Here is a 24564-nt window from a genome sequence, read left to right as displayed (position 1 = left end):
CAAGGACATGAACTGCGATGATCTGGGACAGCATGATTTTTCATTACCTTGCATGACTTTGAATTTTCTTATTTAATTCAAGGGTCATTCATTTTATTTGGCAAACCTCACATCATTCTAGAATTTTATTTCACTCTTTTCCTTTGCCTTTGTGACATCTAACTGGGTTTCTGATGGAGCCTGCTGTTACTTTCTATTTGTCTAGCTTGGTAATTGCATTTCCATTCCTCATGCCTTTTATATCCTGATCAATGACCATTAACAAGCATGTCACAAACAGGAAGAATGGAAATGTAACTTTACAGCTGAACAAACATGCAGCAGCAATAGAGCCAATCATTCTCCAGATTTTTACTTGGGGTCAAAATGCTGGGGAACTTGTGTAAAAAAATATCAGAAAGGAACTACAAATTATATATTAGCACAACAAAATATTGAAAATAAATTGGAATATCAAAATAAAATACCATCAACTCTGTAAGAACAGATGAGTGGAGTGAAAACAGTTCTGCCTCATGCAGAATACTTGTTTTATGCCACATCACTTTTCCACTTAAAAACACTTAATTTGCAGTGAAGAGGAGATTTTCCTCTTCCCAAATAAACTGTCCACATATGCACATTTTCATATGCTCAAAGTGGCCTGGGGATCCAACTTCAAAATGCCATTATTAGACACTGCAGTGCCAACTTGCAAATGTGGAGAGTACGCTGGGTAGGAGGAGAGCACAAGAGAGAGAGTTATGGGAGAACACAATTCCACCCTTACAACTGAACAGGTACAACTGAGGGGCATATAAGCATTTAAGTAAAAAAAACTTCAGACAGCACACCTAAAGATCCTGGGATGATTTAGTTGGTGTTGGTCCTGCTTTGATCAAGGGATTGGACTAGATGACCTCCTGAGGTCTCTTCCAATCCTAATTTTCTATGATTCTATGAAGATATCCCTATGGGAATATACAAGTTTTGTCTTTCACTGTACAACAAGTTGAGAACTTGTGCAATGGAACAGAAAAGGGACAGACCATAATACTAAGTGTCAGTACGGAGATGATGTTAATATACAATTTAACCAAGTGCAAGCCAAATGTTAACTTGAGCCAAATCATTTCAAAATTATTTATGAATCAGGAATGTTCCTCAAAAATAGAGGATCTGAAAGTGTCTCCATAAGACAAGAAATGAAAAATTACAGCAAAATATAGAAGGTACAAGCTACCCAAGTGATGCTTCCATTATCACCAGGGTAGATTTTAAATCCTTTACACTTACTTACACATACACATACACATACACACACACACACACACACACACACACGATAACAGGACTACAATTCTTACGGAAAAAACAATTATTCCGGGGAGAAAATAAAAGTAAAAAACCAGCAGCCAACATAGCTCCAGGAGAATCTGCTCAACAGGTACTCTGATACCACAGCAATAAGTACAATATAAATTCCTAGATTAGAGAGCTATTATCTTATAAAGGACAAGGGGAAAAATAAATGGACTGTCTACACTGAAACTAAGGGTTTCTGCCTGGTTATTTAACATTGCTAAAACCTAGAGCTAAAGCATTAAATATGTATTATTTCTACTTCAGGGTCCTTGAGTACTACTAATTGGGATTAGGGCCCCACTATGATAGGTGCTGTACAAACACAACACAAACAGTCCCTGCCTCAGAGAGATCTCAGTCTAGAATTTGGCTAGTAAGAGAGGTAAATACTAAACAAATTGAGGGACGGAGGGGACAAGATAACAGTAGTGACAGGTGCAGTTAGGTAAGTTAATAATCATGCATTTTATCCCAGTTACAAACAGTTACCTTATTCCTGAACACACCTTCCCACCTGCTTAACTTTAAATTAAGTACATGATTAAGTGTTTGTGGGACCAGGGCCTCGGTTTGTTTCCATCCACACATTAAGAACAAAAAGATGTTAAAAACCGTGCTTAATCATGTGAATTTATAGTGGTTTAGACAGATCCAAAACCAGTTTAAATTTGCAAAGAAAAGATATACAAAAAGGTGAAAAGAAAAGAAACAGTGTAAACATTAAAGAAGATAGTGAACTGTTTAGAGTAGCAAAAAAGGTATAACTAGGAGCAACAAGAATGAAAAATTTCTGCAACAGTAAGAAATCAGATTATCCATTTGAAATAAAGAAAGATAACTTTTCTGAATGTAGATGTTGTACGTTATTTATTGGTTAATTATTTGCTTTCATACTCAAGTGATATTAAACCTATTTGTGCTTTAGAAATTTCTAAAAAGCATTGTGCTGATTTATTTTAATAAACCAAATACACACACACAATATGCTTGCTCAAGGACAAAGTGCAATAGTAGATTTGTGTGTAACTGGAGATTATAGGCATAGCAGTGATGAAAGAACCCGTGATGTAATTCAGACATAATGCATATGGTTAAAAGTCAGTGTAGTGAGTGACAAATGTTCAAGCCATGCCAAGTGAAGTGACTAAATCAGCTATGTTGTCTGGGAAGTGAAGACTAGAGAAAATACAAGTGATCAAAATTCATCTCTTGAGTTGGAGTCACCACTCAACAGGTAGGACAATCCAGACTAAAAATACCCAGACGAGAGATTTACATTTTTTTAAATAAAAAATAAAAACTTTCGGAAGGAAGGGGTTATGAAGGGAAGTCTACAGCAGCCCAACTGTTCTGTTTTAAAGTTTTGTTGTTTGTTTTTTAAAAAAATTCCATGATTCTGTTGGTCTTTCACTGTTCCTTATCAAGAAATTGAGAATTTTCAGACGCTCCTATCAAAGAGGGTCAGTTTCCTAATTTTTATCATAACAAAGGCAAAACGGAAAAAAATTAAAGAGCTACTTCGAACCATCAACATCTAGGTCACTAATAAATGTACATGCATCACAGTATGTGTTATTCAAAAATTTCTCCTCATGTATGCTTATAACTACAAAAAGATTCCCAAACAAAAAATTTGCATTTCAACACTGACAGAAATCCAGCAGATTTTCATTAGATTGGTGGACAGGACTATGGAAAGCAATGAAGTGCATGATCGCATTTTTAAAAGAGAAATGTGGGAAAAGCATAAGATTTACCAGAACATTTAGAAACTGAAAGTTAAGAGGATTCTTTTAATGGAGAAATATTTTGAAGGGGGTGGGTGTGATCCTTTGTCACCCAACGTTTCAAATTTGGTTGTCTGACAAGAAAACATGTTTGTCCCAATTTGCAGGCTCTGTTCTCATTCTCTCAATGAAATATTGTTGATGCTTCTATTGCCAACAACATTTCTAAGTGTTCCATTTATTCTGTTTTGGATTACTGAGCCAGGATGTCATTTTAAGTTGTTTTTAGTGGGTCTGGTTTTCACTTGGTCTTATCCTTTATTTCCCTGCTTTAGTATAAAAATCAAATGCCACTCTCTTCTGACAGATCACATTCCAAATCATAAAAATAAAAGGGTACTTGTGGCACCTTAGAGACTAAAATTTATTTGAGCATAAGCTTTCGTGAGCTACAGGTCACTTCATCGGATGCATTCGGTGGAAAATACAGTGGGGAGATTTATATACACACACAGAGAACATGAAACAATGGGTTTCATCATACACATTTTAAGGAGAGTGATCACTTAAGATGAGCTATTACCAGTGGGGGGGGGGAGGGGGGAGAGGAGGAAAACCTTTTATGGTGATAATCAAGGTGGGCCATTTCCAGCAGTTAACAAGAACGTCTGAGGAACAGTGGGGGGTGGGGTGGGGGGGGAGAAATAACATGGGGAAATAGTTTTACTTTGTGTAATGACCCATCCACTCCCAGTCTCTATTCAAGCCTAAGTTAATTGTATCCAGTTTGCAAATTAATTCCAATTCAGCAGTCCCTCGTTGGAGTCTGTTTTTGAAGTTTTTTTGTTGAAGGATAGCCACTCTCAGGTCTGTAATCGAGTGATCAGAGAGATTGAAGTGTTCTACGACTGGTTTTTGAATGTTATAATTCTTCACCAAGGAGAAGAGCTGTTCTCCCTCCCCCTTACTTTAATCCATGGGTGTTTTTCCCCCCCTGCAGTCTGTTGTAATAGGAAGTTCCTGGATCCAGACAAGTACAAGGGCAGGAGTGTGACAGAATCCTTAAAGTAATGAGAGAAAGTCCTGCAACAGACAGCAGAAAAGAAAAAAAAACAAAACAAAAAACAAAAAAAAACTTTTGTTCCTAACCAGTTCTGTGAAGAAGGCAGTTCACACAGTTTCTGTACCCAGCCAAACTGAAGGCACTGTATAAACACAGTAGTTTTAATTATTCTTGGAAGGAAAGTTGGTCTCATCTACTGGATATAATGAAGGTTTACTTGCTCAGTCTTGACTCTCCCAATGACTGTTCAGGGCTCATTAGCTTCTGTTTTCCTTTACAGAATGTGAACACTTCACAGCAGAGACTAGCTATAGTCCATATATTCTGCGTCCCTATCACATTTTAGCACAGGGGTCCGACTACATGATAAAAATACTTATTTTGATTACATAGATTAGAATTTGACTGAAATATTGGCCTAGACACTCTACACTTAACATGGACCATACACGATTCAATTATGTACACCTTTGTAATCTTCTTGCTTATACACGTCAATAGGCAAAGCACCTGTATTAAGTTAAAAATGTCTTCTTCCCACTCCACCTTCCCTACTCAAATAGAGCAAGTTCTTACAGTACAGTTCATAAAATTTCTACATTGTTGTAGGAGAGGAAAGCTTTTATTTTACTGTGATGTGTACTGGCTGCTTCTTTAATCCCTTTGGGTTTATGTTTCAACAGCCAATCTGAAAACTGGGTTTTAGGACAAGTTCCAACTTACTTGTATCTACATTTTGTTTCCTTGAGATGTGTTATGTTCTTACAGCGCTAATACTCATGCCTCTTTACTCATAATAGATGCAAAAATGAAAGTTTAACAATGAACTGCAGCTGACAACATAGAATTTAAAAAACAAAGATGCCTCAAGAAAATAAAAACAGGAGTTTCTTGTGAAACACACAAGAATACACACACACACACACACACACACACAGTGTTCTGCAGTAATGGTTAAACATATTGTACACTATTCTACAGTAATGGTTAAACACTATTGGAAGTTGTAGTGGTTTGGGACTATTACTTTGGAATGCTTGTACCCTTATTTTAAAAAATACTACAACAGCATCATATAGGTTATAACCACATCATAATATTTCAAAAATTATAAAAGATTTATATTACTGCTGAAGTGCTATGGATGATCATAAAAAGAACTTAAAGCTTCTAGTCTCATTTTTTCAGTCACAGCCCAAGCTAATGATCAACTAGGTAACTAACACTACCCTTGGTTTGTCATGTGAAAAACGCGAGTGAAAGTGGGGTAAAATCTCAAAGAAGCTTTTCAGTTCAATATTAATATGGATCTCTTTTGATGCAATTAGAAGTTCCTTCCAAAACTCCTTTGTGCTCTTTCATGCAGTCACTCTGCATAAATAAAGCTGTTGCACCAGCTGGAATGTTCTATGCTCATTCACCCATATAACTCCTTATGTGGAGCCAAGTCATAGAGGGGAGGAAAAAAAAAAGAAACGAAACCTGGAAGGAAATCAGATTAAGCAGAATTCTGAAAGTATCTGGAAATGGAAAATCATACCCAGCCCAAAGTACCAAAAAGGTAGACATTTCCCATGAGATAAAAACAACATGTCAAAAGCATACATAAGAATATGCTACATTATTTACGGCTACTACTACTAGTATACAGCAGTTGGGGGAAAAACTCTGAAATAGTCCTGTTCTTAAGAAATAAGTAGCTGGATTGAATACTGGTACACAACGTCTCAGGCCAGAATATGTGGCTTGTAGTCATTATTAATAAAAATCACAGAACTACAAAATAGAGGCTGATTCTGTATGTATATATGACACTGCAAAAAAGGATGGGCTCCCAATCTTGGCTGAGGGTTCATAGAATCATAGAATATCAGGGTTGGAAGGGACCTCAGGAGGTCATCTAGTTAAACCACCTGCTCAAAGCTGGACCAATCCCCAATTTTTGCCCCAGATCCCTAAATGGCTCCCTCAAGGATTGAACTCACAACCCTGGGTTTAGCAGACCAATGCTCAAACCACTGAGCTATTTGAGGCACCACAGGTCTAGAATGGGTCTGAGGCCTCCTTTTACTTTCAGGATTAGGAAATAGCCAGAGTAGAACCCTTTCCCTCTCATGTCTGGAGGGACCTCCTTCACCGCCCCCAGGCGCAGGAGGTTCTCAACCGCTTGCACTAGTAGTTGTTTATGAGAACGGTCCCTGAAGAGGGATGGGAAAGGGGAGGTGGGATGGAGGGTCAGCCATGAGTTGCAGGGTGTTGTCTGAAGAAATTGTGTCGAGCACCCAGTGGTCCAAAGTCAGCTGCGACCAGGCTGACCGGAAGGGGCCCAAGGTGGTCAAGGAGAGAGCAGGGGTGTAGATCCTCCTGGGCAGTGGCTGGGGCCCTATTCTTGGGCGCATCCTCAAAATGCCTGTTTTGGCAGCCCTGGTCCTTATAAGGGCCAGGCTGGGCAGAGGAGCAAGACGACAAAGGGTGCTGATGCTTAAACCCCTTGTCTTTCTCCTTCTTTCTATAGGGACTGGACCGGGGGACACCCCACAACCTTGACAGAGGTGGAGGAGGCGGGGCACAGAAAGGCTTTCTAGCCTCTTGAGGGGCGTGCAGGCCCAAGGACTAGAGGGTGGCATGGGAGTCCTTAAGGCCATGGAGCGGTGTGTCGGTCAGCTCAGAGAAGAGCCCTGCTCCCTCAAATGGGAGGTCCTGAAGGGTAATCTGCATCTCCAGGGACAGCCCGGAGGACTGTACCCAGGAGCTGTACCTCACGATCACTGCTGAGGCAACCACCCTGGCCACCAAGTCTGTAGCGTCCCAGGCCATCTGGAGGATGCCTCTCACCACCGCTTTGCCCTCCTCCACTAAGGGGGCATACACCTGGGCTCGGTCCTATGGAAGGTCCTCCTTGAACTTGCTAATGGAGTCCCATAAGTTGATGGTTCAACACCTGAAATTGCAGGCTGGCCATTGAATACATTTTTCTGCCAAATAAGCCTAGTCTCCTGGCGTTGTTATTTTTGGGTTTGCCACTGACCTGTCCCTTTCATTGACGGCAGACTCTACCAGGGACCCTGCAAGAGGGTGGGTGTACAGATATTCAAATGCTTTGCCAGGACATAATATTTCTTTTCCGCTTTCCTGGAGGTAGGCACAATGGAAGAGGGGGTCTGCCACACAGACTTGACAATTTTTAAGGACCCCTAGGTGGATGGACAACGCGAGCTGGACCGGGGTGGAGGAGGGTATGACTCTGAAGAAGTCGTCAGACTCCTCCACTAGCTCCTCGACCTCCAAGTTCAGGTTAGCAGCCACCCTTTTGAACAATGCCTCGTGCTCTTTGAAATCATCGGGGGGGCTGCTTGCTTGCGAGAGGCCCATCACCTTGTCCAGAGACTCTGAAGATGACTGAACCACTGGGCGACAGGTGGTTTCCCCCATGTCTGTCAGATGACAGCTCCTTGAGCGTCGTGGTCTGCTGCGTTGCTCCCGCATTGGACATGGCACCATGCTCCTATGTGGCCTGAGATGAATGGTGGGAGTATGGGACCGGCATGATGGGTACACTCCATTAGCTCCAGTACTGTCACTGGGTGGGCCACTGCCCCTGCTGCTGCCACCGGGGCTGTGCCTCTCATGGGATGTTGGTGATTCAGCTCTCCTAGGTGAAGGGCTGAACTCTCCCTCCGACTTTGACCACTGCCCTTTCGGCAACCAGGACGGACCCATAGATGCCCAAGTTTGTCAGTGACTGGCAAAAAAAGGGAAAGGAACTGTGCCTGCCTGAAGAGTGGTACCGGGGAGTCGGAGACCAGTGCCACAACCAGGAATGAGCTCACACCGAGTGGGATCAACACCGCCTAGGGTCCGGGGGTACTGCAGGTACGAGGATTGGCGTCGTGACTCAGGCATCCTGTGCCTCGTAGGTGGTGACCCTGGTATTAGAGACATGGTCTTCTACCCGGAGATAGAGGCTGGGGAGCTGGGGTCTTAGGCTGCAGTAACAGGGATCAACGCCTGCGATCTTTCTTTAGAGGGAGGTCCCATAACTGGCTTGCCCTTAGAGGCTTGCCCTGTGCCTTAACCAGGTGCATCCCTTGGCTTGGTGTCTGCGGTGCCAGTCAGACTACTTGGTCCTTGGCTGCCGGGGCAGCCTTGGGCACAAGTGGCCCTACAAGGGACTAGGATCCCCTGCCATTCCCATGAGTCAGAAGGAGATCCCTGGCTCTGCTGGGGGGGTCCGACCATAGTGGTACCCATGTGTAGCTCTGGGGCGGGCATGTGGCCTAAAACAGGTTCTTTGCCCAAAGCCCCCTTGTCCTGCTTTGCTGGTGGGCCCTTTGACTTCAGCCAGACAGGTTCCGGTGCCGATGGTGTGCTGCGCACTGATGCTGAAATACTAGGCTTGGAGTCCAACCAGGATGGCTCCGAGACAGGACGAAGTGCAGCCTGCATGAGGAGGGCCCTCAAGCGGATATCCCGCTCCTTTTGAGTTTGAGGGCGAAAGTTTTTATGGATGCTGCACTTGTCTTTTCTATGCAATTCCCCCAGACACTTCAAACAGCTATCGTGGGGTTCACTAATGGGCAATGGCCAGGTACACGATTAACATGGCTTAAAGCCTGGGGAATGGGGCATGCCCTGCTCTGCTGCGAAGTCCCAGCCGGGATTCTAACTACTAAAATTATTATCTAACACTTAACTTATTAATGACAGGTTTCAGAGTAGCAGCCGTGTTAGTCTGTATTCGCAAAAAGAAAAGAAGTACTTGTGGCACCTTAGAGACTAACAAATTTATTTGAGCATAAGCTTTCATGAGCTACAGCTCACTTCATCAGATGCATCCGACTAAATTTGTTAGTCTCTAAGGTGCCACAAGAACTCCTTTTAACGTATTAAGTTAAGTACAAACTAAGTACCTAAGAACTAACTACAAAGGAGAGAGAACAATGGGGTGAAAGAACCGCTAACGCTCTTGAAATGCAAGACAAGATGCTCTGACCAACTGTCACGGGCAGCAAGAAGGAACTGAGAGGGCGTAGGGTCGTCGGCGCCCGATATATCAATGCATGATCACGACACTCAAGGGAGCTCCGCAACCAACCCTACAGATACCACTAAAGCAAAAGTCTTCAACGACCGTGCACATGGGCATGCACACACCTAGAATGGAATCGATATGAGCAAGCTCTCAAAGACGACTAAGTTCTCCTTAACAGCATTCAAGCTATGATTGGATGAGAGATGGGCACATACCCTCTTCAGGGTAGTGGGGGAAGCAATCAACAAATATTTTGTTGAACACAATTGCTTGTCTGGTGACTGTAGATCATCTTTTGTTCGAAAGGAAATAATACCTCTTTTGGTGAACTAGTATTTCACACTTGGTTATGCTTCTCCCCTGACTATGGGGGATTTACAGTCTTAGCAAACATTCTTATAGTTACAGAGCAAACATATAAAAATTACTTTATAACACAGGACACAGATATTATACATAGGATAATACATGCAGCATCCTACAAACATTCCATAATGTCTAAATGCCACATACGTTCTCATAACTCCAATATCTATCTTAATTAAACTAACATACAGGTGAGCCAGACTGGTTTTCAGTTATGCATTTGTCAATGTTCAGTGAGGCCTGGGGCCTTGGCATGAGCTGGCATCTAGTCAGCCAGCATCACTGAAGCCTACCAAAAATGTGAAGTCAGTCTAGCCATGATAATAATGCAAAGAGACCCTGACCCAAAGCTTGTGACTAGATTCCCACAAAATTATTTTATTTACATAGTATATATTTTAATAGTAGAATACAAAGCTATACTTTTGGCCAAGAAAGAACTTCCATTATATATTGAAGACCCTACATATAAAAACAGGGGACTTTAAAGTTTGATAAAACTGTCAAAACAGAATTGTGTGTGTAAGGAAGAATTTTCATTAAGACGTTTTCCAGAAGCCTTGTGTACGCTCAGATAACAAACCTCAAACCTGATATTAGTACTCAACAAGGATTTGTCTGACCCTGTCTGAAGAAATTTGCTTTACATATCACCAAGTTATAACTGTTTAGAAAACAGCTTAAGACACTTTGCATCACAAATATACCAGTATATCAACAGCATGTCATGAAATGTAATTATCTGAATCCGAAAGTACACATTCAATAAAATTCATAAACATGTATGCCTTTATTTTGATCTCTCTTTTTTCCAAAATATCCAGATATTAAGTGTAAAAAACCTAGAGTAAAATTTTCAAAAGTACTTAGATTCCTAAGTCACCTGTCTCATTGAAAGTCAATGGGACTTATGCTCCTAAATACCTTTTGAAAATAGAATACAGGCACTTAAGCCATTGAGGTGCTTTTAAAAATTTTAACCCTAACCTTTAATTCTGCATTAGTTTAAGATTTTAAATGCTCAGGAGTCAAGAAATTCAAAGTCACTGCTGCTGTGAAAACTACAACTTGGTCTCATTTCATACATATTTGCATATTTTTAAAGACCTTGAAATTAAGACCATATACATTAATACAAAATGTTATAGTGTGCAAGAGGTTCAATTCACAGTTGCTTGTGAAATAGTTTATTTTTAGTTTCCTGCCTTTTGTGCAATCCAAATAATTTTAGTTTATAAACACACACCCCTCACTGAAGCACAGAGAAGAGTAAAACAATTTAAAATACATGAAAAGATATCCTCCTTCAGCTTGCATGCTGTCTTTCCTTTTGAGACTTGACTCAACAATTTATCCAGAAATTTAATGGTTTGTGCCTATTTTATAATTCTGTGAATAGCTACTAGGGAAAATTTGAGGCTGGGATACCAATATATTTCTGTAAACAGATCTTTCCTCATTTTATACCTGAGGAAATTATAAGCACTCTACAGCCCATCTAAGACCAGTCTACACTAGAAACCTTTGCCAGTGTAATAATGTCAACTGAGGCATGATATTTTTTAACATTTATGGCAGCAAAAGCCATAGTTTAGAGGCTTTATATCAGTAAAAGTACAGCTTATTTGACAGTACAGTTCTGGGTACTGGTAGAAGATAGTATACTGACAAAAAGCACATTTCTGCTGGCAGAAGCTGCATTTACACTAGGCGGCTTTGGTGGGACTCTGGTATATAGCTATACCCATAGGCCTTTTCCAATGTAGACTTGACTAGTCCCATAAATGGAGATGGTTCTCTCCATACACACACTATTGATTCTGTTAAACTTAAAGATGTGATTACTCTTACCTGAAGAACAAAGAAGGTAAAAGCACAGAAAAATATGTGGTATCAACACTATTACAGAGAACAGTAGAATAACCATACCTTCTCTTGTTCTATTTTCTTCTTTCATTCCTTTTTGCAAGCATTACAAAGATGCCAAAGCGGCTTACCAGATCATAGAAATGCAGGACTAGAAGGGACCTTCAGAGGTCATCAAGTCCAGTCTCCTTCATTGAGGCAAGGCCAAGTATATCTACACCATCGCTAACAAGGGTTTGTCCAATCTGTTCTTAAAAACCTCCAATGACGGGAATTCCACAACCTCACTTGTAAGCACATTCCAGTGCTTAACTACTCTTAGAGTATGTCTACACTGCAACGTAAGCCTGCACTTGAGCCTGGGCTCAAGCCTAACCCCCCTTCCACCTCCACTGCAATTGCATTGCCCTAGGGTCCTTGGCCACTGAGCTCGAGTTAAGTTGGGACCCAGAGTCTGAGCCCCTTTGTTTTGCAGTGTAGATCCGGGGTTCTCAAACTGGGTGTCAGGACCCGTCAGGGGGTTGTGAGGTTATTATATGGAGGGGTCACGAGCTATCAGCTTCCACCCCAAACCCTGCTTTGCCTCGAGCATTTATAATGGTGTTAAATATATTAAAAAGTATTTTTAATTCATAAGCCGGGGGTCGCACTCAGAGGCTTGCTATGTGAAAGGGGTCACCAGTACAAAAGTTTGAGAATCACTGGTGTAGATGCAGCCCTGCTCGACTCAGGTCCCAGGAGTCAGCTGGAAGTATCTTACAATTCCGTGGGACAATTTCCTTAGTTCTCTCTATCCCAGAGATTTGCAATCCACTCTATTGAAAATGGAAGCCATGCCCCCTTTGCAAATGGCAGCAGCTCAAGTCAGTGTTAACCCGTTCTCTTCTGATCACTGATCTGTAAGCACGCTGTCAGCAAACCTCCTGGGTTTGCAATGAAGAGTGAACTAATCAAGCCTTTTGCAAAGTGAACTGCTTCCTGATAATGTACAGGGCAGGCAATAAAGTTTTCCCACAGTGCATCAAGGTCCTAGAGCTAGAGAGGCCAAATTTACTGTGAGGGAGGGGAGCTAGTGGTGGTTACTTTGACTCAGATCTGCGCACTGAAGCGTGCATGCCAGAGCCCTAGGTTCATACCCAGGTTAAAAAAGTCTTAACATAGGGTTAAAATACAATGTAGGCGCCCAAGCCCAGGGCTCCCTTACATAGGTCAGATGACTTAAATCCCCACTAATCCTGGGCTTACATTGCAGTGTAGACAAGAGTTAGAAGCTTTTCCTAATATCTAACCTAAATCTACCTTGCTGAAGATTAAGCCCATTACTTCTTGGCCTTCCTTCGTTGGCTATGGAGAATAATTGAACACCATTCTCTTTATAACAGCCCTTAACATTTTTGAAGACATATCACATTCCTGTTTCCCCGCCCTCCCTCCCTCCACCTCCAGTCGTCTTTTCTCAAGACTAAACATACCCAATTTTTTTTTTTTAAACCTCTCTTTATAGGTCAGTTTTTCTAAACCTTGTCCGCTCTCCTTTGGACTCTCTCCAATTTGTTCACATCTCTCCTAGAGTGTGGTGCTCAGATTTGGACACAGTACTGCAGCTGAGGCCTCGCCAGTGCCAAACAGAGCTCAACAATTACCTTCCATCTTGCATACAGTGGTCCCACTAATACACCCCAAAATATTAGCCTTTTTCACAATTGCATCACATTGTTAACACAAATTAAATGTGATCTACTATAACCCCCATATCCTTTTCATCAGTATCACCACCTTTTCAGTTATTCCCCATTATGTAGTTGTGCATTTAATTTTTCCTTCTTACGTGTAGTACTTTGCACTTGTCTTTACTGAATTTAATCTTGTTGATTTCAAACCAATTCCAATTTGTCACAGTAAATTTGAATTTTAATCCTGTCCTCCAAAGTGCTTGCAAGCCCTCCCACGGTGGTGTCATCTGCAAATTCTATAAACTCTCCATTCCATTACCTAAGTCATTAATAAAAATATGACTATTACTGGGCCCAGGACTGACCCCTGCAGAACCCCACTGGGTAAGTCTTCCCAGTTTGACAGCAAACTTGAGAATGGTCTTTCAACCAGTTATGCACCCACGTTATAGTTATTTCATGTAGACCATATTGCCCTAATTTGCTTATGAGGATGGCATCAGTCTTTCTAAAATGGTGTCTAAAATCACACTTAAGGCCTTCACTTGAACACAGGCTTTGCACTTCCACTTTAATTCAATGGAATCAGATTTATCAAAACAAAAAAAAACTGAATGAAGAGATCAATATGTAGAAGCTGCCAATGAACGTTTAAACAATTGGAACATGGTGCATGACTTCAAACAGAATAATAGCTTAAAGATTTTAAGTTGTTTCTCATTTAAAATACTTCATTAAAGATACACTTCAGCTACTGTAAAATACCATGGCAAGTAACATTCCTGTGTTAGGATTATTTGAAGGTTTGGAATTAGATTTTCTGATACAACAATTAATATTTAGAATAGTATATGCTGAAGTTATTCCTAGGCTCTTGATTCTTAAATAACTTTAGAAGCCTATTAAAGAATAAACCAACTTAACTAACTTCTTTGAAGCAGAAGTTTGTAACTTTTGTGTCTATTACTTATAGAGAAACTCATACAGGTAGCGTGAGAAAGTTCAAAAGATTTCAAAATGTGAAGAGGAAAAAATTAATATTCTAAATCTAGCCAAGTCTACTCAATGACAGAAAATATTTTTGTAGTTTTGCTCAAAATTTCTCTCATTAGGCATCAAGGATTCAGTAACTCCCTTCATCTCCCACATCCAAATTCCAGATTGTTGCTAGAGACAAATATATTATAGGTAAAAAGAAAAGGAGTACTTGTGGCACCTTAGAGACTAACAAATTTATTAGAGCATAAGCTTTCGTGAGCTACAGCTCACTTCATCGGATGAAATGCATCCGATGAAGTGAGCTGTAGCTCACGAAAGCTTATGCTCTAATAAATTTGTTAGTCTCTAAGGTGCCACAAGTACTCCTTTTCTTTTTGCGGATATTATAGGTAGTGCTGGTAGCACTGCCTATTATTAGGGTTGCCAGACATTTCCCATATACGATTCTGCTTTCAGTTGCTTATAACTTTTCCAAAATTTAACCAGTTAGGCTGAAATTTTCCATGCTGGGAGTCTGCTCTGACATTCTGGAAAATTTCAGCTAAAACTGTCCTGACATTTCCAAAAACAAGGCTAGGGAAAGATACATTTTGTCCATGTTAAATTCTAGTGATTTTTTTTTTAAATGCTCCATGTTCTAGAGCAGACTTGAAATTTGGCATGGGGGTAGCCTGTGTGTCAAGTATGTTCTTTCTGCAGCTCCCATGAAAATTAAGCCAAAGTTGGCTAAATTTTGAGCCTCTGCTGAACATGTGCAAACTGCGATTTTTCAGAGATGTGCAAGAGCTAGAGAGCCAACTAAAATCTCTCTGAAGTGTCTATCCTTACTCAAGCCTCTCACAGCATCTAGTACTGACCTAAACGTGCATGCAGCATCCCCACAGAGCTATTGAGCAGGCTCCAGCCCAGGACAATGGCATCTCAAAAGGATCTTCCCTGAAACAGCTGCTCCCACCTGCTACTGGACAAGCATCAAAATTAAGAGGAGGGAACCTGTCCCTCCTAAGTTCTCAATGATCCTACTACTGGCACCGAGCCCACATGGAGGAGAAAGCCATCTGACTCAAATGCAGAAGGAACAAGCGCCAGACCAGGAGTGTGGGGGATAAGGAGGGAAAGGATTACATTGTGACAATGAGCCTGGTGAAACTGGATCTGGGAAAGGGAGGGGCAGGGATTATGACTGGCAATTGGAGAGGAAAGACTGGGACTAGGAACCAGGGGTAGGGCATAGAGAGGAGGGGAGACAGATCTCACAAGGAGCTGGGGTGCCTGAAGAGAACTGGGACAGGCAGGACAAGGAGGCTGGGATTAGGAGTGAGGAGAGGGAAAGACTGGGAGTTGTAGGGACTCAGATGGAGAGGGAAAGGAGACTGGGATGAGAAGCCTGAGGAGTGGAGCTCAGTAAGTGAGATGAATGGGATGGAAGAGAATCAAGGGGTAGGGAAGAGACAGGACTGGGGCCGCTACAGGGTCAGGTTGGAGGGGACAAAACAGAAGGGCTCAAGGCCAGGGGAAAACAGACAAAAGGATCTGTGCTCATGTGTTGGCGTGTACAGACCCCCACACAGACAGCCAGGAAAATGTTAACAGAATAACCAGTTACTCCTCCAACTGCAACTAGGGGGCCAATTAGCAACAGCTGGCATAAACAGCTGGTCTCAGATCTCTATTACACTACAGCAGCACAGCTACAGCACTGCAGCTGTACTGCTGTAGTGCCCTCATGCAGACACTGCTGGAGCAGTGGAAAGGATTTTCCTGTCATTGTGGTCAATCCACCCCCTTGAGAGGTGGCAAGGGATTGTACGGCGCAAACTGTAGCTGTCTAACATGGGGTCTCTGGTCCAGAACCAAGAGGTGAGGGCAGAGTAGAGTCAGGCCTGGGTCCACCCTCCCACACCACCCCCAGCAACAGGGCTAGCCTAACAACTAAAAGAAGCAGAGACTGAGGAGTCTGAGATGGAGGGTGAAGGTCTGGCATAAGGGCCATTAGACTGAGTTTTACCTGTGTAGACTTTTCTGTTACCCCAGAAATGGAGACTGAACACAAAGGGCCAGGCCAGGGAAGCAGATGTCTACAGCACCAGATGACAGACAGCATGGGACACTGGAATAGAAGAACCCCTGCAATGTCACGTCCCAGCACAAGAAGGTGCTCTCGCAGTGAGTTTGCCCCAAGACAGCCCACTAAAATATACTCCCTCCCAAAGCCTGAAATGAAACCCAAGATTTAAGGGTCTCATTTTCCTCTGCTGTCAGCAAATATCCATGTAACCCACTGGCAAATTATGTATTTCATTCCTCTCTAGGGCAGATCCACACAGAGAAGGACAATCTACTACTGCTATTAGTTACTCTATTAGTTCAAGTGTGATGGATCTGAACACAAGAACGGCCATACTTGGTCAGACCAAAGATCCATCTAGCCCAGTATCCTATCTTCCGACAGTTACCAATGCCAGGTGCCCGAGAGGGAATGAACAGAACAGGTAATCATCAAGTGATCCATCCTCTATTGCCCAGTCCCAGCTTCTGGCAAACAGAGGCTAGGGACACCATCCCTGCCCATCCTGGCTAATAGCCATTGATGGACCTATGCTCCATGAGCTTATCTAGTTCTTTTTTGAACCCTATTAAGGTCTTGGACTTCACAACATCCTCTGGCAAGGAGTTCCACAGGTTGACTGTCCATTGTGTGAAGAAATACTTCCTTTTGTTTGTTTTAAACCTGCTGCCTATTAATTTTATTTGGTGACCCCTAGTTCTTGTGTTATGAGGAGTAAACAACACTTATTTATTTTCTCCACACCAGTCATGATTTTATAGATCTCTATCATATCCCCCCTTAGTAGTCTCTTTTCCAAGCTGAAAAGTCCCAGCCTTATTAATCTCTCCTCATATAGAAGCTGTTCCATACCCCTAATAATTTTTGTTGCACTTTTCTGAACCTTTTCCAATATATCTGTTTTGAGATAGGGCGACCACATCTGCACACAGTATTCAAGATATGGGTGTACCATGGATTTATAGAAAGGCAATTTGATATTTTCTGTCTTCTTATCTATCCCTTTCTTAATGGGCAATTTGATACTTTCTGCCTTCTTATCTACCCCTTTCCCAACATTCTGTTTGCTTTTTTGACTGCCGCTGCACATTGAGTGGCTGTTTTCAGCGACCTATCCACAATGACTCCAAGATCTCTTTCTTGAGTGATAACAGCTAATTTAGACCCCATCATTTTATATGTGTAGTTGGGATTATGTTTTCCAATGTCCATTACTTTGCATTTTTCAACAATTAATTTCATCTGATATTTTGTTGCCCAGTCACCTAGTTCTGAGAGATCCTTTTGTAGCTCTTCACAGTCTGCCTGGGACTTAACTATCTTGAGTAATTATGTATCATCTGAAAATTTTGCCACCTCACTATTTACACCTTTTTCCAGATAATTTATGAATATGTTGAATAGGACTGGTCCCAGTACAGACCCCGGGGAGACACCACTATTTATCTCTCTCCATTCTGAAAACTGACCATTTACTCCTACCCTTTGTTTCCTATCTTTCAACCAGTTACTGATCCATGAGAGGACCATCCCTCTTATCCCATGACAGCTTACTTTAAGAGCCTTTGGTGAGGGACCTTGTCAAAGGCTTTCTGAAAATCTAAGTACACTATATCCACTGGTTCTCCCTTGTCCACATGCTTGTTGACCCCCTCAAAGAATTCTAGTACATTGGTGAAGCATGATTTCCATTTATAAAAACCATGTTGGCTCTTCCCCAACAAATTATGTTCATCTATGTGTCTGACAATTTTGTTCTTTACTATAGTGTCACTAAAATTTCCAATCCTGCTGATGACCAATGTTGGAGAAAATATGCTAGCACATAATGAAATTTTTTTTAAAAAAAAGTTTGCTTTTTTAAAGCATCTTTGAAATTACACACAAACTGTAGGTTAAACAGAACATTCTGGTTGAAGAGTTGAGCAGTCAAAAAGTTAGTAAATACCAGAATTAAGGCTGCCCATGCAACCTTAATTCACCCCCTTTGTGCATATGCATTATGATATAGTCTTCAATTACATGATCACATACTTCCTCCCTCCCATCCCCAACAGGACCCCTGCCTCATTCAGTACACAAGATGAATCTGCGCCGTGAATGAATAGGGGTTGTGTAGTAAAGGAAGCTGTTGACTGTAGAATCCCTGCCTCATTTGCTGCAGGAGTCAGAAAATGAGCAGTGAATGAGGGAGGAGCTTGCAGGAAGAGAACAGGTGGTCTTGTAGTTAGTTAAGCAGGGGGAATGCTGCTTTGGAGAATTAGATTCTATCCCTGCCTCTACTGTAGAGTTCCTGTGTGATGCTAGGCAAGTAACTTAACCCAGATTTGTCAGAGGTTGTCACTAACTGCAGAATCCTCATTTTCAAGATGCCCAACTAGATACCCTGGGGTCCAATATGCGGGAGTGCTCAGCACTCCCACTGCAACTGAAGTCAACAGAAGCTGTGCTTAAATATATAGAGTGCTATAGAATGCTGAGCACTCTGCGAAATCCCATCCTACGCATCTCAGATTGGGCACCCAAAAATCAGTACATGCTTTTGATTTTAAATCTCTGTATCTCAGCTCCCCATCTATAAAAATGGGGATACCACCAACCCCATAGTTCATAGGGGGTTTGTGAATGTTTGTGAAGCACATGGATACTATAATGGTGAGTGCCACAGAAAAGCTCTTAAGGAAATTCATAATTCCATCTTCAGAGAAGGGTTTGAATCAGGGTGGATTTGATTTAAATCATGATTTAAATCACTAGTCAGGAAGACTCCATTTAATCATGGATGTGTACATAAAAGTGCATTCTTGTCGGTTGCTATAACCTTAATACATATTCTTCACAACTCAGAGACAGAGGAGACCCAAACTGGGTCTCTTTTACTGCCTGCTGCCATTATAAGTTTTCCCTTCTAGTGAGAGAATGGTATGGTAGACCTCAAATCAATGAAGGCTACACTCAGAAAGATCTCAAAACTTCTGGAATATGCTGCTCAAACACTTTCACTTTTGTTTCTACTTCCTGTCCCTCCCTTCTCACATTTATCTCTAGACTTCTTCTCCTTGTCCAGATCTATTTCACCCCCAACACTCTTCTATTCACTGAATTTTTTGAAACTTTGCACTTTTAAATCGAGGTAAGGGACTGACTCTGTGTACACAAATTTGCAGAGAGACACTAGGGTTGAGGTCTCTTATTTCTCACCTCTATATATTTAATTTATTTATTTAAAACATTTTTGCTGTTAACAAGCATGTGACCTCTGGAGAGACAAATCTACAGGTTGAGAACTGCAAAACTAAGCATCCCTGATGATATCTTCTAAACTTAGCACGGAGTCCCATTGGGTGGATAGAAAGATTAACCTAAATAATCTATACAGAAACCCCTGGAACCCCATAAAATTGGGTCCCTAATCCATGAACTATTGAAACTCATTTACAAAACTTTTCTTAACCATTACATGAAGACATTGTCTCACACTATAGAATTAGAATTTATAATCCCAATTCCATGATGATATATCTTTGAGCTATAATGTATCTATCTTTAGATCGGATTTTTTGATAAAATGCTTTTTGAGAAATAAACCTGATTTTTTTTTTTTTTTTTTTTAAATATCATTGATTTTTATCCACCCTGGTTTGAATGGTGTGCAGTAAATAAGGCCTAGGGCATCCTGTGCACTAAAAAATGCAGGAGTATGAGAATGAGAAGGAAAAAATAGTATCTCATCAAGTACCTAAAGATTGTACCATAATGCATATGCACAAGGGGGCTGAATTAAGGTAGCCTGGGTAACCTTAATTCTCCCATTTCTTAATTTTTGAGCGTTTCACTTTTCACCCCTAATGTTCTTTTAATGTTTTTGGTGTATAATTTTATTTATTGCATGTAATTATATCTGAAGTATTAAAAGGCTGCGACTTGTTAAAGAACATCAAGGGAAAACTGACTGATGTGACCTTGAATGGCTCAGATGATGAGGCTATTTTTAATTTTATACTTCCTGAATCTGAATACTTTAGTTTCCACAAAGACATACTGTGGATATTTGACTCTACTTCTCCTGGGGTGGGGGAAGGGCGGAAAGACGTTTAAAACAGATGTACAATTTGGTTATCAACAGGAAAAGTTATCAATTTGTGTCAGCACTGATGTTATTGATAAAATAGGAGTGTATACAAAAGAAAATCAAAAGTACACAATCTAATTGTAGCAATATGGAGTCCTCTGAATAAGTAAAGAGAAATTAGGAAAAAGCCACACTGTGCTGGAATATCATATTTCACATGATAAACAGCAGTAATACCCACCCAAATTCCTCTTGATAATCAAACTGTGTGTCTCTCGTCATAAACATTTCATATTAGTACAATATATTTTTTTTCTTAATGGCCTTTTTAGCAGCAGTCTTCCCTTATGTTGTTTAAGAAATCTGTAGATTGTCTATGAATAAAAAGAGCAGAAGAATTCCTCTCTCCCTCTTAACCCGCATCACCTTCTACACCCTGGACTCAGAGCTCTAGCATTTTCAAAAACAAAGTCTTAACTCACCCACAAAAAGTTAATGGATAAAGTCAAATTCCAAATTATTGTCTCATCAACGAACAAGCCAAAGAATAGACGAAATCATGATACACTGCGGCCATCCACTAACTAATGCCCTGGCACCAAAGTATCTCCCTACCTCTACCCCCACATCCACCCAAAAGTTACTCATGTTTCTCTGATTGCCAAAGCAGCAGAGGGAAGATAAGAAACTCTGGCATCAGTAACAAAACATACAAGCAAACCAGCAAAGCAGCACAAACAAGAATGAATGGTCTAGGCCTTGGTCATGAAAGAGGCTAGCAGAGCCTACTCTTCATTTGTCATAACAGCCGCTAAATCACATCCCCAGAACTTTGCCAGTTTGCAAATTGCTTGGTCAACCCAGATCATCTCCACTGTACTCCATAACCCATCACCTTTTGCTGTGAGAAACTATCACGCTGCTGCACTGGGAAAACGACATGCACCCAGAGAACACCAGGAACTTCACACTGAACACAGGCTCTGTAACACAATAGCATCCCCTCTCTCTCAGATTTTGGCTCATTTATTCAACAGGAAGCAATGCAGGAAATCTAAGCCACCACATGTGATTCCAATCAATGCCCTTTCTGCCTGGTGAAAGAGAGAGAGAGAGAGAGATCTAAGAGCATCTGGGGATCCTATTAACAGAAAACAGTCAACATCTCTTTTGAACAGGGGAAAAAATAAAAATTTACCACCCACCCTAAAGCCAGCAATAGTCCATCCAGTACTCAACATAACTCATTAACTGCCTCCCAATGTTCAGCCTCCCCTTTCTAAGCAAGCTAACTGAGAAAAGTTTACCACCCAACACAGCTACTGCCAATAGCCTGCATCTCTCCCAGTCAGTCAGCACACAGGAGAGAAAGACTCCACATGTCAGCACAACCAACAGCACTCAAGGATAATCATCTCCTGGCCACAGACAGAACCATACATTCATTCTGACATTGCTGGATCTCTCTGCGACAATGGATGCTGTTCATGAAATGCTGCCATCCTGCCCTAGACAGGCAGCAGGAGAACACCAGGGTAGCTCCTTTTCTCTCAAACCGTACCCAGACTGAAGTGATGCACAACAGCTCTACTGCCTCCAGAGGTCTCACCTGTGGAGTTCCATAAGGGTCCATCTTCTCCCTCATCTCATTTAAGATTTATGAGAATGTGCTAGGGGAGATCAAGAGACAACATAGAGCCTCTCTCTCTCTGTCCGTTGAGCCTATGCCTTCTTTACAACTAATACCTAAAATCCCCTGGGTGGAGAACTCAACAGAAGATAGGTGAGCCAGACCCAGGCAAAATGGTGATGAAGCTGGAGAGGCCAGAAAGTCCTAGAAGAACATACCACTATCATATTATCAACCTCCTTCAAAAAGGTCTGCCCTGTGATCATCAAGGTGTTTTTGGTCTGGGGTTCTGGGACCTTGCACCCGATAAGGCTTTATGGAAACACGCTTATGAATGTGTATATATATAACATAACTGGAATATGTTTTATGCTACATATGCCATGTAACATATCTCTGTTGTAAAGGTTATGATCTACTGAATCTATTCATCCTGTTTGTATGCATGTATCATTTTTGTATTCGAAGTTATAAATATTGGCTGTGTACTGGTTTGATTTTAAGTAGCCTTAGTACGGCATTTGGGCAGCTTCTTTAGAAAGGAATTTGCAATTTAAGTGCTCAATCAAGAAAAACTTAATGGACAATGGATTTTGGAAGACTCCAATCCACATAAGAAGTCTACTTGAGGACGTTCAAGGTAGCATGTGAACCATGGCTGCTATCTGTAAGTTCTGAGTCTTTCATGGACATGTGACTTGTCCATGTGACTCCAAAACTCCATCTTTTAGCTGGAATTCTACACAGGGGGAGGAAGGGGCATCCACCCACAAGAGAAAGTCCATTTAAACCCCTGGGAGACTTCTCCATTTTGTCTTCAGCTGGCTCAAGAGATGGCCTCTCCACCCCCAAGGATACCTGAAAGAAACTGGAACAAAAGACATTAACACCAGGGTGCTAGTGATTGCTGGACCAAGACTAAAAAGAGACTAGTGGGTAAAAAAGGCTTATTGGAACATCTCTGAGGATAAGATTTTATCTGTATTCAGCTTCCTACTGTATTAGGTTTAGACTTGCGTGTTTTATTTTATTTGGCTTGATAATTCACTTTGTTCTGTCTGCTATTACTTGGAACCACTTAAATTCTACTTTTTGTATTTAGTAAAATAACTTTTTACTTGTTAATTAATCCAGCATATGTATTAATACCTGGGGGGAGGAGGGGAACAGCTGTGCATCTCCCTTTATCAGTGTTATAGAGGTTGAACAATTTAGGAGTTTACCCTGTATAAGCTTAATACAGGATAAAATGGATTTATTTGGGGTTTGGACCCCATTGGAAGTTGGGCATCTAAGTGTTAAAGGCAGAAACACTTCTTAACTTGCTTTCAGATAAGTCTGCAGCTTTGGGGCACATGGTTCAGACCCTGGGTCTGTGTTGGAGCAGACTGGCATGTCCGGCTCAGCAAAACAGGGTGCTGAAGTCTCAAGTTGGCAGGGGAAGCAGGGGCAGAAGTAGTCTTGGCACATCAGGTGGCAGTCCCAAGGGGGTTTCTGTGATCCAACCCATCACAGCTTCTTCCACACTCCGGTCTGCTATTAGATACTCTTGCGGGTGCGGGAAGGGGAGGGAGATGGAGATGGAGATGGAGATGGATAAGGTCAAAAAGATTCCACATTCTGTCTGATTCTTGACTTGGTCATAGTGATCCATAATGTATTTGTGACTTAAGCTGGATCTTTGCATTGCACTGCAAATGAATGAAAACAGCCACCCTTATTCAGTTACAGTTTTGCTAAGGGGTGCTCTGCTCTGTATGTTATTTCCCCATTAAATGGAGAGTCATGTTCAAGGTTTTGGTTCTTATCTTATTGGCATGGACTGGCCCAAGCTACCTAAGGAACCATCTCACTAAGATTTTACCATCACACATCTACATTCCACTTAAACAGTACAAGTTTAAGAGACATGAGAGCAGGAGACAGGGCTTTCTTGGCAACCAGTCTGTAACTGCGAAAGTCACTCTCCAGATACATTAGGAATCACCCTGAATCTTGCCTCATTCAAATCAAAATGTAAAACAAGTTTTTTTGACCAATCAGTCTCACAACAAACAATCACAAATAAAAAGGAGATCCCAACTAGGTTATAAAAGCTGGAAAAATAAGAGTTCTTTCCTTTTGTCTTTATTAGACTGCATCAGTGATCGGCAACCTTTGGTCCGCGGCTCGCCAGGGTAAGCCTCCTGGCGGGCCAGGCCAGTTTGTTTACCTGCCGCATCCACAGGTTCGGCCGATCACAACTCCCACTGGCAGCGGTTCACCGTTCCAGGCCAATGGAGGCCGTGGGAAGCGGTGGCCAGCACAACCCTTGCCCCGCGCCACTTCCTGCCAGGAAGGCTTACCCTGGTGAGCCGCAGGCCAAAGGTTGCTGATCACTGGACTACATAATGCACTCTATACCAGGGTCATTACCATCGTATAAATTCCTCAGAAAGGTCAGTTCTATTTCCTTGTAGAGTAGAGGGTGATGTACAACTGTGTACCAATTGAGTCATGATTGCTACCACTGGAATTAGTTTAGCACATCAGTGACCCATATCTACCAAAACCACCACCTATAGTCACTTATAGTCAAAATAGCTGACTAAAGTTATCAACTGCCCTTGATCTAAAAACCAGCAAGAGATTTTTGCCTAGAGCTGGATGAAATATTTTGGGCAGAATTTTTCAGCCTCAATTTTATGAAGAAAAGTTTATGAAAAAATACATTGTTTGACCTAA

The 24564-nt window shown here is 41.6% G+C and overlaps 1 protein-coding gene across 7 annotated transcripts in view; it reads right to left on the bottom strand.

Moving 5' to 3' along the window:
• FARP1 (FERM, ARH/RhoGEF and pleckstrin domain protein 1) overlaps positions 1 to 24564 on the bottom strand; it is a 360795-nt gene that overhangs the window by 304314 nt on the left and 31917 nt on the right. The gene's annotated exons all lie outside the window — the stretch shown is intronic.

This window comes from Dermochelys coriacea, chromosome 1 (assembly GCF_009764565.3).
Source record: "Dermochelys coriacea isolate rDerCor1 chromosome 1, rDerCor1.pri.v4, whole genome shotgun sequence".
NCBI classification, from domain to species: domain Eukaryota; kingdom Metazoa; phylum Chordata; order Testudines; family Dermochelyidae; genus Dermochelys; species Dermochelys coriacea.
Note: the sequence above shows the minus strand (reverse complement) of the source record. Positions and strands in the feature narration are given on the sequence as shown.